General features: G+C 49.8%; 1 long non-coding RNA gene and 1 other non-coding gene across 2 annotated transcripts; one reads left to right on the forward strand and one right to left on the reverse strand.

The window, feature by feature from the left end:
* LOC116274076 lies at positions 1 to 187 on the forward strand. Its single transcript, XR_004182549.1, has one exon. It is a non-coding gene; the product is annotated as a U2 spliceosomal RNA (small nuclear RNA).
* A 5151-nt stretch (positions 188 to 5338) lies between these two features.
* LOC108584758 lies at positions 5339 to 15753 on the reverse strand. The gene is made up of 5 exons (XR_001900295.2): positions 15578 to 15753; positions 11813 to 11885; positions 8036 to 8102; positions 5666 to 5773; positions 5339 to 5430 (listed from the first exon to the last, which is right to left on the reverse strand). It is a non-coding gene; the product is annotated as an uncharacterized LOC108584758 (long non-coding RNA).
* Between the last annotated feature and the right edge of the window lie 546 nt (positions 15754 to 16299).

A 16299-nucleotide genomic window follows, 5' to 3' on the forward strand; every position in this document is an offset into this window, starting at 1 on the left:
ATTCTTTCTCAGGCTTTTGGTAAAGACAAAGTGTAGTCTATATTACCAGCTTAGTATTTGATATGTCCTCTATTCGAGGACAATATATTAAATGGGTGTCTAGAGCAAGCAAATAGAATAGGTGTTTATTCTGTCCATTCCACTCATTAATCTGGGGTTGCAGTATCTGGTGCCTGGAGAAGGAGATGGAGAAGTAGGTGTAGAAGAAAGAGAAGGAAGGAAAGAAGGACAAGAAGAAGAACAAAGCTAAAGGTATTACCCTACCTGATTTCAAAGCTTATAAACTCGCAGGAACCAAGACAGTTTGGTTCAGGCAAAGAAAATAGATACATAGGCTGGGTACGGTGGTTCACGCCTGTAATCCCAGCACTTCCAGAGGCCAAGGCAGGTGGATCAGTTGAGGTCAAGAGTTCAAGACCAGCCTGACCAACATGGTAAAACGAAAATACAAAACAAAATACAAAAATTAGCCAGGCGTGGTGGCTCACACCTGTAGCCCCAGCTACTCGGAAGGCTGAGACCGGAGAATCACAGAGCGAGACTCTGTCTCAAAAAAAAAAAAAAAAAAAAAAAAGGTTAGACTTCATCAAAATGAAAAACTTGCTTTTCAAAGGTACGATTTAAAAACTGAAAAGGCAAACCACAGATGGGAAGAAAATATTTGCAAATTATATATCTAATGATGTATATCCAGAATAGATGAAGATCTCTTATAACTCAACAGTGAGACAAGCAGAATGTTTAACAAGGGCAAAATATTTGAATAAAGACTTAACAAAAGATGCACAAATGAAAACTAAGCAGGTGGAAGATGTTCAACGCCATGAGTGGTCACAGGGAAGTGCAAGTGAAGGCACAGTGAGATGCCGGTACGTGCTCATTAAAAGGGCCTAAATTTAACAGACAGACTATACTCAGTATTAGGGAGGATGTTGAGCAACTGGAATTTTACATGCTGCTGGTGGGAATATAAACTGTCGCTACTACTTTGGAATACAATTTGGTAGTTTCCTTAAAAGTTAAATAAATACCCAACATGTGACCAGCCGTTCTATCTGTAGGGTTATCCATGAGAAATGAAAGCTTGAATCCACACAAATGCCTGTGCTCAGAGGTTCATGGAAGCTTTATTTGTAATAGCTCAAAAGTGGGAACAATGAACTAATTCAGAAACAGAAAGTCACGAGGCGGGCAGATCACCTAAGGTCAGGAGTTCAAGACCAGCCTGGCCTACATGGCAAAACCCTGTCCCTACGAAAAATAAAAAAATTATCCAGGTGTGGTGGTGTGCACCTGTAATCTCAGCTACTCAGGAAGCTGAGGCGAGAGGATCGCTTGAATCTGGGAGGCGGAGGTTGCAGGGAGCTGAGATTGTACCACTGCACTCCAGCCTGGGTGACAGAGTGAGACTCAGTCAAAGAAAAGAAGAAAGAAGGAGAGAAGAGGAAGAAGAAAGAAGAAAGGAGGAGGAGGAAGAGGAGGAGGAAGAGGAGGAGGAGGAAGAAGAGGAGGAGGAAGAGGAGGAGGAGGAGGAAGAAGAGGAGGAGGAGGAGGAGGAAGAAGAAGAGAGGAAGGGAAGCAGGGAGGAAGGGAGGGAGTCCAGTACTGCATGTTCTCACTTACAAGTGGGAGCTAAACCGTGGGTACATATGATCATACAGATGGAATAACGGACTCTGGAGACTCCAAAAGATGACAGGGTGGGAGGCAGGTGAGGGCTGGAAAACCACCTTTTGGGTAGAATGTTCGTTATTCAGGTGATGGGAGCGCTACAGCCCAGACGTCACCACTCTGCAATGTGTGCACATAAGAAGCCTACACTTGTACCCTCTAAATATACGTATTTTTAAACAGTGGAAACAACCCAGATAGCGATCAAAATGTATTGAATCTGTGCGATAGACTACGACTCAGCTATGAAAAGGAACTCTTGCTTCCATTTATATACAATGCTTGAAAATGCAAATTAATTGATAGTGACAGAAAATCGCTGGTTGCCTGGTGACAGGTAGCGGCCCTGGAGGATGTGAGCAGTGGTGGAAGGGAGAGACGCCCAAGATGCACAAAGAAACTTTCACAGATGATGGACATGTGACAGTGGGGATGGTGTCACAGCGTGCGCCCCTCTCAAATCCATCAGGTTATCTGGTGTCAGTGTGCGCCCCTCTCGAATCCATCAAGTTTTCTATTCTAAATTGTATAGTGTACACATCAATTATACCTCCATAAAACAGTAAAATTAAAAGTGTGCATATACACCACAGCATCTTGCTTTGTTCACTTAATTATAGATTTTTGACTGATACATAGCTATACAAATAAATCTATTCTTTAAAAATACTGGAGATTAGACACTACATGGATATGCCATATATTTTTAAAAATCATTCCCCTTTTAAAGAACATCTAAGTAGGTTGAACTATTTTGCTACTGCATGTTATATTTAACACAGTACCTCTGATTTGTGTGTATGTGTGTGTTTCTATCTATTCATTTATCTATCTTTGTGCACAAGTGGAGGGTTTTTCCATAGGACAAATACCTAGAAATAGAGTTTCCTGCCGGGCGCGGTGGCCCACGCCTGTAATCCCAGCACTTTAGGAGGCCGAGGCAGGTGGATCACAAGGTCAGGAGATCGAGACCATCCTGGCTAACATGGTGAAACCCTGTCTCTACTAAAAATACAAAAAACTAGCCGGGCGTGGTGGTGGACGCCTGTAGTCCCAGCTAATCGGAGGCTGAGGGGCAGGAGAACGGCGTGAATCCGGGAGGCAGAGCTTGCAGTGAGCCGAGATCCGGCCACTGCACTCCAGCCTGGGTGACAGAGCAAGACTCTGTCTCAAAAAAAAAAAAATAAATAAATAAATAAAAGACAGAGCTTCCTGATCAAATGGCTTATGCATTTAAAATTTTGTTAGGTCACTTTTAGGCTGACCTCCCAAGATGCTGGACCAACTTGTACTCCCATCGGCAGTGTATGAATACATTTCCATTTCTTCCCCCGGCTCATCAATAAATCGTGTCATCAAACAGAACAGAAGCTTGTTTTTCATTCGTGCTCCTCCCGGAGCTGGCAGGGGTTCTCGTCCACACTGTCAAGGGGGGTCTTTGATGACTGAACTTCCCACATTTTGTGACGGCAGCATCTAGAACATGCAGCACTCTCCATCATCGCGTGAGAAGAAGAGGCTGGAGAATCACCCAGAGCTCTTTATCGCCTCAGCTAAATAAGTGACACGTGTCCTGTCTCATGATTCATTGGCCAGAACTAGTCCCGTGGGCCTAACTGCAAGGGAGCTGGCAAACGTGGAGTAGCAGATGGAATATTTGGTATTTAAATGCCACTGCTTTAATACAGTGGTTAAGAGTAAAGTACGTGAAGTTATAAGGAGGTTTGTTCAAAAAATAATGACTTTGCAGACAGGCGTGGTGTCTCAGGCCTGTAATCCCAGCACTTTGGGAGGCTGAGGCAGGAGGATCACTTGAGGCCAGGAGTTCATGACCAGCCTGGCCAACATGGTGAAACCCCGTCTTTACTATAAAAACCAAAACAAATTAACCGGGTGTGGTGGCACATGCCTATAGTCCCAGCTACCTGGGAGGCTGAGTCAGGAGAATCGCTTGAACCTGGGAGGCAGAGGTTGCAGTGAGCTGAGATCGCGCCACTGCACTTCAGCCTGAGTGACAGAGTGAAATTCTAAAAAAAAAAAAAAAAAAGGACTTTGCCATCATCTCCTTGTGTGTCCTTGGGCAACTTACTTAGGTTCTCATGGTTTCTTCTTTCTTTTTTTGAGACATGGTCTCACTCTGTCACCCAGGAGGAGTGCAGTGGCGTGATCACAACTCACTGCAGCCTCGACCTCCCGGGTTCAAGCAATCCTCCTACCTTAAGCCTCCTGAGAGCCAGGACTACAGGAATGTACCTCCACACCTGGCTAATTTTCTTTTTTATAGAGACGTGGTCCCACTATCTCTCCCAGGATAACTGGTCTCGAACTTCTGAACTCAAGATATCCTCCGCCTTGGCCTCCCAAAGTGTTAGGATTACAGGCATGAACCACTACACGCAGCCAGTTTCTTCTTTTATAAAATAAACAATTTAAGCTTCCTAGAAACAGCTCCTATAAGCCAGGCATGGTGGCTCACACCTGTCATCCCAGCACTTTGGGAGGCTGAGGCAGGTGGATCACTTGAGACTGGGGGTTCGAGACCAACCTGGCCAACATGGTGAAACCCCGTCTCTACTAAAAAAAAATACAAAAATTAGCCGGGTGTGGTGGTGCACCTGTAGTCTCAGCTACTAAGGAGGCTGAAACAGGAGAATTGCTTGAACCTGGGGGAGGTTGCAGTGAGCCAAGATCGCACCACCGCACTCCACCCTGGGTGACAGAGCGAGACTCCATCTCAAAACATTTTTTAAAAAAGCAGCAGCTGCAATATCTGACTTGCTCACTCCTGGATTTCCAGCCAGCCCAATACTTGGCGCGTAGAAGTCAGTCAGTATGTATTGAATGAGAAGTATCTACTTCAAAAAACTGTTTCAAGGATTAATTGAAATAATGCAGGTAAAAAGCATTATTATAATGCCTGATCTATATAACATTTTCAAATTATAACTATTGTTTTTACTTGCTGTTCCTCCAATGCCTAGGATTCTCCTGTATCTTTGATTTTGTTTATGTACCTTCCTGCACCTGGAGGGAAGGAAATTGACAGTTATTCATCGTTTTATACTATGGCCAATACTAGGGCTGCCTACTTTTACTTTGCTGCATTAAAAAAAAAATTAAAGTATATTTTACATATAACAAAATGAACAGTTTTTTTTTTTTTTTTTTTTTTAAGTTCTGGGATACATGTGCAGGACACGCAGGTTTGTTACATCGGCAAACGTGTGCCATGGTGGTTTGCTGCACCCGTCAACCCGTCTCCCAGGTGTTAAACTCCGCGTGCCTTGGCTATTTGTCCCGATGCTCTCCCTCCCTTCGCCCCTTCCCCCCACAACAGATCTTAAAAGTAAACTTTATGAATTTTGAAAAATGTAACAGTAACTATCACTCAAATCAAGGTATTAGAGCTTGATCACAGTATTTTCTGTTCTGTGGTTTTCTGTTGGGTTCTTGAATTCCTTGATGCGGAGTTGTGTCCTGGGTGACAGATGTGACCCCTCTGCCCGTGTGGCAAGCGGTTCCAGGTGTGCAGGAAGCGTTTTTGCATACACTTGGTGGAAGGAGGACTTGTTAAGTGTCTGGGTACATAATTAACTTGCAGATTGCTTCCAGGTAAGGTGCAGGGCTGAAAGCTGAGCTCCCTTCCCAGCCCGCGAAACGGACCGGGATGAGGAGGTGGGTGGCGCCCAGCAGAGGAGCAGCATCAGAACCAACCGCACCAGCAGGTCCAACTCGATGCCCGAAGCTTTCCAGCGCGGCCTTCAAGGAAAGGAACAGAACATTCTGGAGATGAATGCAGTGGAGCAGAGGTTGTGTCCTTACCCCCACAAAAGTCAAAATGCTGAGAGTTCCTGTGGGAGAAGGGCAACTTCTTCTCCCTCTAGGAAACCAACGAGGAGCAGGAACAGGGAACAACAGAGCTGAATGTCAGCAATGCCGTCTATCACCGCACACAGGAGGCTTAGAGGCCCGAGGGTATCACCCCATCACTTACCAGGTGGCGTAAACTCTGGGAAAAACCCTTCACCAGTGAGGACCAGGCCCGAGGATGGCATCAGACTCTCAGTGCCAATTCAATGGCCTCAGGCTGCAGGAAAAGTGTCTATAAAGTAGGAAGCACAGCCGCCGTTAATAGCTCTGAGGAAAAACACCACTCTCAGGTGATCTCAGAGAAGCTGAGAATCTTGCCAGGTTCGGTGGTGCACGCCTGTAACCCCAGCTACGTGGGAGGCTGAGAAGGAGGGTGCCCGGGAGCGCTGGGCAGCTGTGCCCTACGTTGATTGGGTGTCTGCACTAAGTTCGGCACCAATATGGTGACCTCTCAGGACGGGGGGACCACCAGGTTGCCTAAAGTGGGTGAAATGGCCCAGGTCAGAAACGGAGCAGGTCAAAAGTCCCTGTAGTGGGATCGCATCTGTGAATAGCCACTGCACTCCAGCCTGGGCAACATAGTGAGACTCCGTTTCTAAAAAAAAAAAAAAAAAAAATCATAATAAATTTAATCAATGTAAGAAAAAGAAGGTAAGAATCTCCCACAAACTCATAAACGCTGATGGTGAGAGTGAAAACTGATATATGCATTTGGAAAAAGAGTTTGGCATTGCAGACGATATCTGAAAATGCACAGCATGCCTATGACCTAAACTGGAAGAGAGGTCCGTCCATGTTCTCACAAGGAGACGTGCATACAAGATGTTCATCACAGAATTGTTTGTAATAGCAAAAAATTGGAAATGCTCAAAATGTCCATGAATGAGGATTGAGAAAATTTTATATTCATGCAATCCTGTGTATCTGGAGATTAACATGAACTAAATGTTTCAGCAAGGATAGATCTCAACATGCCAAATTAAAAATTCATTTGCACGACAGAACATTTAAAAAGAGTGTCATATATTCATAGTTAGACATAACTGGATTTTAAATGAGAAGGACTCAGTGTGCAGGCAGAAAGCAGCATGATTTTTTATTTTTTGAGACAGGGTCTCACTCTGTCACCCAGGCTGGAGTGCAGTGGCACAATCTTGGCTCTCTGCAGCCTCCGCCTCCTGGGCTCAAGCGATTCTCCTGCCTCAGCCCCCCGAGTAGCTGGGATTACATATGCACCCCCACGCCCGGCTAATTTTTGTATTTTTGGTAGAGATGGGGTTTCACCATGTTGGCCAGCTGGTCTCAAACTCCTGAGGTCAAGTGATCCATCCTCCTCGCCCTCCCAAAGTGCTGGGTTTACAGGACAGGCCAGAGCCACCGCGCCCGGCCAGCATTATTTTTTTTTCACACCAGTGTGCTTTATTTTCTATGATAAATTTCCCTCTTTGACCTTAATGTATCTTGGATAGATCCCATAGCTTTTGTTGGCACTCACAATTATCAACAAAAAACTGTGGTCTTACTTTGTAGGTTTTTTTTTTTTTTTTTTTTGAGACGGAGTCTTGTTCTGTCGCCCGGGCTGGAGTGCAGTGGCCGGATCTCAGCTCATTGCAAGCTCCGCCTCCCGGGTTCACGCCATTCTGCTGCCTCAGCCTCCCGAATAGCTGGGACTACAGGCGCCCGCCACCTCGCCCGGCTAGTTTTTTTTTTTTTTTTTTTTTTTGTGTTTTTTTTTAGTAGAGACGGGGTTTCACCGTGTTAGCCAGGATGGTCTCGATCTCCTGACCTCGTGATCCGCCCGCCTCGGCCTCCCAGAGTGCTGGGATTACAGGCTTGAGCCACCGCGCCCGGCCTACTTTGTAGGTTTTAAAGTCCAGTGCAATAACAAAACTTCAATCTTGTTCCCACGGTGTCACTGGTCTTTTTAAACTTTTTTTTAAAGCTTTCGATTGGTTTTTAAATACCAATTGCATGAGGGTCTGGGAAACCAGGGGCTAAAGCAGGTTGCACTGTTTTCTCCCCCTGAACTTTTTGTTTGTTTGTTTGTTTTTGAGATGGAGTTTTCCTCTTATCGCCCAGGCTGGAGTGCAGTGGTGCGATCTTGGCTCACTGCAACCTCTGCCTCCTGGGTTCATGTGATTCTCCTACCTCAGCCTCCTGAGTAGCTGGGACTACAGGCGCCCGCCACCTCGCCTGGCTAGTTTTTTGTATTTTTTAGTAGAGATGGGGTTTCACTGTGTTAGCCAGGTTGGTGTCGAACTCCTGACCTCGTGATCCACCCGCCTTGGCCTCCCAAAGTGCTGGGATTAAAGGCGTGAGCCATCGCGCCTGGCCTGAACTTTGTTTTTTAAACTTTTTTTTTTTTTTAACTGTCTTTCTTTTTTAACTAAACGTCGTTGGTTTCTTTGTTATTTTCCCATCTTACTCCTTTACTCACTTCGCTGCCCCTGGCTCCATCCGAGATGTGGAAGAGGAGAGGAAAGGTCTGGCTTACCTAGTGCGGTTGTTGCATGGCTGTGTCGGTTCTCCCTGGGGGCAGCAGATGTCCAAATGCCAATGTCCTGTTAAGGAGGGCGTTTGTACGGTCTTCAGAAATCCTTTCTGGTGGAGATCTTTGACTACGGTGCCCTGGTGCAGTCAATGTCCCTCTTAAGTCCTCGGATCTGTCAGCCCTCCTGCCTCTGGGCCTCTGGGACAAGCCACCATTCAAGACAGCCAAGTCTGACTCCCTTTGCTCCTGCCCTCCTGTGGCCATTTCCTTGCTCTGCCATTCTGCTTCATGTATGAGCTGGGTACCAGTCCCTGCATCCCCCCAAATCTGGGGAACATGGGTTAAATTAGAAAACTATGTCTTTCTGGCCAGGCGCGGTGGCTCACGCCTGTAATCCCAGCACTTTGGGAGTCCGAGGCGGGTGGATCACCTGAGGTCAGGAGTTCAAGACCAGCCTGGCCAACATAGTGAAACCCCCGTCTCTACTAAAAATACAAAAAATTAGCTGGGCGTGGTGGTGCGTGCCTGTAATCCCAGCTAAAGGCAGGAGAATGGTGTGAACCTGGGAGGTGGAGCTTGCAATGAGCCGAGATTGCACCATTGCACTCCAGCCTGGGCGACAGAGCGAGACTCCATCTCAAAAACAAAACAAAACAAAAAACATTAAGTAAACATCATTCAGAGTAAACATCATGAGAGAGCCAGGGGAGTAGGGAAGCAGAGCTGGAATTGAGAGTTTGGGTTCTGTTGCTACCTTCTAAGATGGAACAAAAGTCTGGGTGTCCACTCAACATCAGTGCTCAGGCAGGCAGCCGCAGACGCAGGGAGCTCAGTACCTGGGGGCCTCATTAGCTCAGCTGTGGGAGGGGAGTTGGGGAGTGGCAGCGGGTGGAAATGATCTTACTCAGCTGGAGAGGCTAGCCAAAAAAGGAGCAGGTATGGGCTTGCCTGGAAGGCTATTTTAGCAGAAGGAAAACGAATAGTCAGCTAAAGACTGTGCAGTGTCTGCACCACAAATGGGGAGATTTGAGCAAAGGAGAGGGCAGAAGAAAGGTGCAAGAGTGACACAGTACCTCACCATTTAAAGGCAAGCCTTGACCACAACATTTTCCTACGCTTAGTATGGTGGGTTCCAGGGGAAGCCAGATTTCAGGGATTTAAAGAAGAAGTAGGTGAAGAATCAAAGGGGCCCGTCCTTCATATGATTAGTCTCGACTCCTCCACTAGAAGTTTGTTTATTTATTTATTTATTTATTTTTTAGACAGGGTCTTGCTCTGCTGCCCAGGGCCAGAGTACAGTGGTGTGATGATACCTCATTGCAGCCTTGAACTGCTGGCCTCAAGCAATCCTCTCACCTCAGCCTCCTGAGTAGCTGAGATGACAGGTGCACACCACCACAACTGTCTAATTTTTAAATTGTTTGTATGTAGAGAGCCTTGCCATGCTGCCCAGGCTGGTCTCGAACTCCTGGCCTCAAGCAGTCCTCCCAACTGGGCCTCCCAAAGTACTGGGATTATAGGTGTAAACCACCGTGCCTAGCCTCTTTTTTAAAAATTATTTTTTTTGGCCAGGCGCAGTGGCTCATGCCTGTAATCCCTTTGGGGATTACACTCCGGGAGGCCGAGGCGGGAGGATCACTTGAGCTTAGAAGTTGGAGACCAGCCTGGCCAACATGATGAAACCCAGTCTCTACTAAAACACAACAATTAGCCAGGCATGGTGGGTACCTGTAAGTCCAGCTACTGGGGAGGCTGAGGCAGGAGAATCACTTGAACCTGAGAGTCAGAGGTTGCAGTGAGCCGAGATCACACCACTGCACTCCAGTGTGGGTGACAGAACAAGACACTGTCTCAAAAACATTTTAATTTTTCTTAGAGACAGAGTGTCCCTCTGTCACTCAGGCTGCAGCGCGGATCACAGCTCACTGCAGCCTTGAACTCCTACGTCAACTGATCCTGCTGCTTCTGCCTCCTGAGTGCTGGGACTCCAGGTGTGAGCCACTGTGCCGCGCTAGAAATTCCTTGATGGTGTATGGGGCCACATCTGGAATGACTGTGCCTGACACCAACAGATGACCAGGAACTGAGCTCACGGGTCCGTTACCAACCACGACTCTGGGTGCCACCAGGGGGCACCAGAGCCCAAGGCTCCACGAGGCTTTGTTTCGGAAAAGCCCATGATGACCTCAGCGTTTGTCATCTCTTGGCTCGTCTGGCTCTTGCTGTGGTTGGGCAGAGGGGGCAGGTGTGTGGGAGCAGCTGGCAGTGCCTCCTCTCAGTGGCCTAGTAAGGCTTTGAAAACTGAATTGCTCGGGGGCACGTGAGCACAGCCCCCTTGGCCGCTCCAGGGACCCCCGACTTGGGCAATAGGGTGAAGGCACAGTCTGTTCTCGGTCCCGGGAGGATGTGGCCGGGGTTAGCAGATACGCACCACGCCTGAGAATCCTTCAGAAATCCCTCTCTTCACCTCCGCCAGGAGGCAAGTGATCCCCTCCTGACTCAGAAATGGTGGTCCTTTGTCAAGTGCGACCGTCCTGATCCCAGCCCTCCCTTCCCTGGGCCTTAGCCCGGCCTCCTTCGAGGCAGTGAGGGTGTGCTTGGGAACAGACTGGCTCCTCCTCCCCGCCAGCAGTTGCCTTCAGCCAAGCACCTCCCACATCTGGTAGCAGGTTGGAATCTCTTAGGGAGCCTTTAAAAACTAAGATGCTGGCCAGGCACGGTGGCTCACGCCTGTACTCCCAGCATTTTGGGAAGCCAGGGTGGGTGGGTCATCTGAGGTCAGGAGTTCGAGACCAGCCTGACCAACATGGTGAAACTCTGTCGCTATTCAAAATACAAAAATTAGCCAGGTATGATGTGATGGCGGGCGCCTATAATCTCAGCTACTCGGGAGGCTGAGACAGGAGAACTGCTTGAACCCGGGAGACAGAGGTTGCAGTGAGCCAAGATCACACCACTGTACTCCAGCCTGGGTGACAGAGTGAGACTGTCTCAAAAACAAACAAACAAACAAAAGAACTAAGATGCTAAGGCTGGGCGGGGTGGCTCATGCCTGTAATCCCAGCACTTTGAGAAGGCTGAGGCGGGAGAACAGCTTGAGCCCAGGAGTTTGAGACCAGCCCAGGCAATGTCTTGAGATCCTGTCTCTACAAAAAAAACAAAAACAAAACAATAAAATGAAGATGCCAACCGCCATCCAAGTGGTCCTAGGGTGGTGCCTGGGCACCAGCATTTTGTTTTGTTTTGTTTTGCTTTGAGACAGTCTCATTCTGTTGCCTAGGCTTGAGTGCAATGGTGCGATCTTGGCTCACTGCAAGCTCTGCCTCCCAGGTTCAAGTGATTCTCTTGCCTCAGCCTCCCGAGCAGCTGGGATTACAGGTACCCGCCACCACGCCCAGTTAATTTTTGTATTTTTAGTAGAGACAGGGTTTCACTGTGTTGGCCAGGCTGGTCTCGAACTCCTGACCTCATGATCTGCCCGCCTCAGCCTCCTGAAGTGCTGGGATTACAGGCGTGGGCCACCGCACCTGGCTTGGCATTGGCATTTTTGAAGCTTTCTGTATGATTCTTGTGTGCAGCTGTATTGAAACTGTCTGTGTCTAAGGCCTTGATAGTCAGAATGTGGTCCATGGGAAGCTTGATAGAAATGCTGGATCTCAGCACCCTCCTCCCAGTTTGCTGAATCAGAATTTACGGTTCACCAAGATGCCCAGGTGATCAGCCGCACACAGTTCCAGAAGCCCTGAGCGAGTTGGTATATCGTTCTTCACCCATGCTCACCTCCCTGGCCTGAATCACAGCGTGTCTGACTTGTTCCAGTTGTAGCTGTGGGTCTCAATGTTTTGACTGTGACCTGCAGAAAGAAATGGACTTTACAACGATGAAACAAGAACACCACAGAAACAATGCCTTCACTACCTGGGGTGCACTCTGCACTCTCATTCATTCAGCAGATAGTTTTGGCACCTGCTTTTTGCCAGGCCTCGTTCTAGCTGTGTGTGTCTAGAAGAAAGCTGCTGTTGTTGGGAGGTTTCTATTCTAGGAGGAGGGCAAGGGGGTCAGAAAGTTAAAAGTAAGCCATGTATATAAAGGGCATGCTAAAAGTTATTTATTAAAATCTCTTTAAAAATTACATTTTGAGGGTGGGGTTCTGGGGTGCTGGTTATGTTCTGTTTCTTGATCTGGGTGCTGGGTGTATTACCTGCAAGAATGCAAGCTTTCTGCACTTCTCTGGAGGTATGTTGTATGTCAATAAAAAGTTCAAAAATTACATTCTGATATATATTTTTTCTTTTTTTTTTTTTGAGAGACAGAGTCTTGCTCTGTCACCCAGTCTGGAGTGCAATGGCATGATCCCAGCTCACTGCAACCTCCGCCTTCCAGGTTCAGGTGATTGTCCTGTCTCAGCCTCCCAAGTAGCTGCGATTACAGGCGCGCACCACCACGCCCAGCTAATTTTGTATTTTTAGTAGAGACGGGGTTTCACCATGTTGGTCAGGCTAGTCTCGAACTTCTGACCTCAGGTGATCTGCCGGCCTCGGCCTCCCAAAGTGCTGGGATTACAGGTGTGAGCCACCACATCCGGCCAAACATTCTCATATTTTTTATTCTATTATTATCCTCTTTCTTTTTTTTTTTTTTTTTTTTTGAGACGGAGTCTCGCTGTGTCACCCAGGCTGGAGTGCAGTGGCCAGATCTCAGCTCACTGCAAGCTCCGCCTCCCGGGTTTACACCATTCTCCTGCCTCAGCCTCCCGAGTAGCTGGGACTACAGGCACCTGCCACCTCGCCCGGCTAAGTTTTTGTATTTTTAGTAGAGATGGGGTTTCACTGTGTTAGCCAGGATGGTCTCGATCTCCTGACCTCGTGATCCACCCGTCTCGGCCTCCCAAAGTGCTGGGATTACAGGCTTGAGCCACCGTGCCCGGCCTATTATTATCCTCTTTCATGAAAAAAAAAAAGTCATTCAAAATCCACCATATTCAGTTTACCTCCCACTAAAAGTTTGCAACCGTAGTTTTTAAAACTGCTTTATTTAAAAACAAGCTGTGTGCAGTGGCTCATGCCTGTAATCCTAGCACTTTGGGAGGCTGAGATGAGTGGATTGCTTGAGGCCAGGAGTTCAAAACCAGCCTGGCCAACATGACGAAACCCCATTTCTACTAAAAATACAAAAAATTAGCTGGGCGTGGTGGCGGGTGCCTGTAATCCCAACTACTAGGGAGGCTGAGGCAGGAGAATCGCTTGAACCTGGGAGGCAGAGGTTGCAGTGAGCCGAGATTACACCACTGCACTCCAGCCTGGGCAACAAGCCTGAAACTCCATCTCAAAAAAAAATAAAAACAAACAAACTAGAAGCCCAATCCCTCAGCAGCAGCCACCCACTCTTGGCTTAGCAGCTGCCGGCAGGTGTGAGCCAGGCTGCCCGCTCCCCAGCAATGGCTTTCCTTGCCCTCTTGCTTACCCCACAGTGCAAAACCGCCCATGGTGGAGATTCTTAAGGGCACCACCCAAAGCCTCCCTTTGGCAGCCTGGCCCACCTCCGCTCCCAGCTAGACCTGACAAGCCCTTCTTGCCGAGTCATTCTGCTGTGGGCAGCTCTCCTGCAGTCCCAGATGTAGGAGGAGACTGGCTCAGGCACGTTAATTAGAGGGTTGGGGTTATCCCTGTGGCCACCTCCCAAATCTCCTGAGACTTATGTTTTTAGTCTGGGGCTCATTCCTCATGTCAGCTCCCTAGTGCCAGAGCAGTCTCCCTCGGTGTCTCTCTGGCCACCACGGTCAGCGTCACGGACACATCCCAGCATAGCCCCAGTGCTCAGCCCCATGGCGGGGACCGTCCAGGAGTTGGTGAGGAACAGGGTGGGAGGGAGGAAGGGAGCAGGAGACCTCACTCTTTCCTCTGAACCTAAAGCTCCAGATAACCCTACACTAGAGGTCATAGGGGGCGTGACTCTGGCTTCTTGAGGGAAACTGGAGAGATGAGGGGCTGGGGAAATGGGGGGCTGGGCTGCCCTAGGAGCAGGACCAACCACGGTGGAGGCGCTTTGACCCCTAGCTTTGTTTGATTTGGAGCTTGATTTACTGGAGGAGAAGTTTGCTCTAAATCAGTTGTTTGCATCTATTGACCAATAAAATCTAGTTAGTCCTGATGCTTCCTGAAGCAGGGCTCCTGGATTTGGCGTTGCTATTTTGTGCCTAGATTTTTTTTTTTTTTTTTTTTGAGACAAGATCTGGCTCTATTGCCCAGGCAGGAGTGCAGTGGTGTGATCTTTATTCACTGCAACCTCCATCTCCCAGGTTCAAGCGATCCTCCCACCTCAGCCTCCCGAGTAGCTGGGATTACAGGTGCGTGCCACCATGCTCTGCTAATTTTTGTATTTTTTTGTAGAGACAGGGTTTTGCCATGTTGCCCAGGCTGGTCTTAAACTCATGAGCTCAAATGATTTGCCCTCCTCAGCCTCCAAAGTGCTGGGATTACAGGCGTGAGCCACCACACTCGGCCTGTGACTTGGACTTTAGAGTCGGAAAATTGGATTTGAATCCTGGCTTCACTACTACCAGCTGTATGGTGCTGAACAAGTCACTTGGCCATGTAGAACCTCAGTTCTACCACGTGTAAAATGGGGACATTATGTTTCTCCTTGGATTGTTGTGGGGTTGGATGAGAAGAAGTGCAGAGTGCAGGGCCTTGCACCGTTGGGCTCCGTGAGCCTTAGCAATGGCCATGACTGAGGCAGTGTGAGGGAGACTGGGAAAAAACCTCCTCAGGTTCCTTCTCTCAAATCTGTTGTCTGCCGCACTTTCTTTCCTGAAGCCAGGCAACAGGGGGGTGGTCCTGGCCCAGCCTCAGGGCTCCCTGGGGCAGGGCTGCCATTACTTGCAGTGTCAGATAATTCAGTAGAAAGTTGCCCGGCCCACCTCGCAGGCAAGGCACCGCCACCCAAATCCACCCAGATGGGGTCTCGCGTAGGTTTCCGGAAGCCACCTCTTTCTCATTGCCCTACTGCCCTCTGGCCATGGCCCTGGGGCCCACTGCTGGACGTGTGAGTGCAGAAAGAGCCAGCCCGACAGTTCCCAACGTCTGAGCTTGCCATCTACAGCGAATTGTTTTGTTATTACACCCATCTTCTAGATGAGGGACAGTAACAAGGGCTGAGTGGCCCTGAGCCCTGGGGTTCCAAGCGCCCGCTGCCCAGGGCCGCCTCCGTTTGGGCTGGGACCCGGGCCTGCAGGCTGCCCCGCCGCTGGGAATCAGAGCTCTGGGTTTTCTCCTTCTGGGGTGGGGGGTGGGGGGGGGCGGGGAGGAGACCGCTCAAGTGCAGGAATGATGAAGGTCCCCTTGCCTGGGGCTATTTCTGCCCAAGTCCTCATCAGGAATTGTCAGGCCTGAGACAAACCCTCCCTCCTTCAGGAGTCCTCCGTTGGCCCCGGGGAAAGAGGTGATGGTCCGGTGTCTGGGCCTTTCGGTTGCTACGGTGATATTAGGGCTAGAATCCCAGCCTCACTGGAGTGACCCCAGAAACCTTCCAGCGCAACCTCCTCACTTCGGAGCTGAAACCACCGAGACCGGGTGGAAGTGACTTTCACACTCGCACAGTGCAACGGCAGCTACTCGGAATGAGGGACGTTCCGGCGCTCCTCCGCTGCGCCCCTCGACTCGGCGGGACTTCCTCACCCCACTTCCCTCCGCGCCGCAGGAAGGCGCAGGCCGGGCCCGGGGGTGCGGGGAAAGCGGGGTGGGGCCCGCAGGCTGGGGGCGGAGCCGGGGGCGGAGCGACGAGGCCGGGCCCTTTAAGGGGCGGGCCGACCCCACCCCACCCCGGGGCGGCGCAGGCGCAGGCGGGCTCGGGGCGCGCGGCAGGAGGGACGGCGGGCGGGCGCTCACCTGCAAGAACCAGCGCAGGGCAGGCATGAACCGGCGATTGAACGCCAGGAGACGAGGGCAGAGGTGGGCAGGATCAAAGAAGAGGGGGCGAGCCAGGGCAGACAGCAGGAGGAGCCAGGGCAGACGGGGCAGTGTGAGCGGGCGCCGAGGGCAGCACCATCTGGAGGGGCGGGAGCGCGCCTGGCCTGGGGGCAAGCGAGTGCTGAACCGAAAGGCCAGTCAGGAATAAGCAGTGAAAGGCAGGGAGGAGCGCGGCGGGCTGAGCCCCGCGCTGCCGGAGCAGCAGCCGCAGCGCGTCGGGGTTCTCAGCTGGGGCCCGCAGCAGCTCCGCGGGCTGAAGCTCGGTGTGGAGGAGCGGGGCGGGGTGGGCCCGGCCGTGCA

Source organism: Papio anubis, chromosome 2 (assembly GCF_008728515.1).
Source record: "Papio anubis isolate 15944 chromosome 2, Panubis1.0, whole genome shotgun sequence".
In the NCBI taxonomy this organism is placed as follows: domain Eukaryota; kingdom Metazoa; phylum Chordata; class Mammalia; order Primates; family Cercopithecidae; genus Papio; species Papio anubis.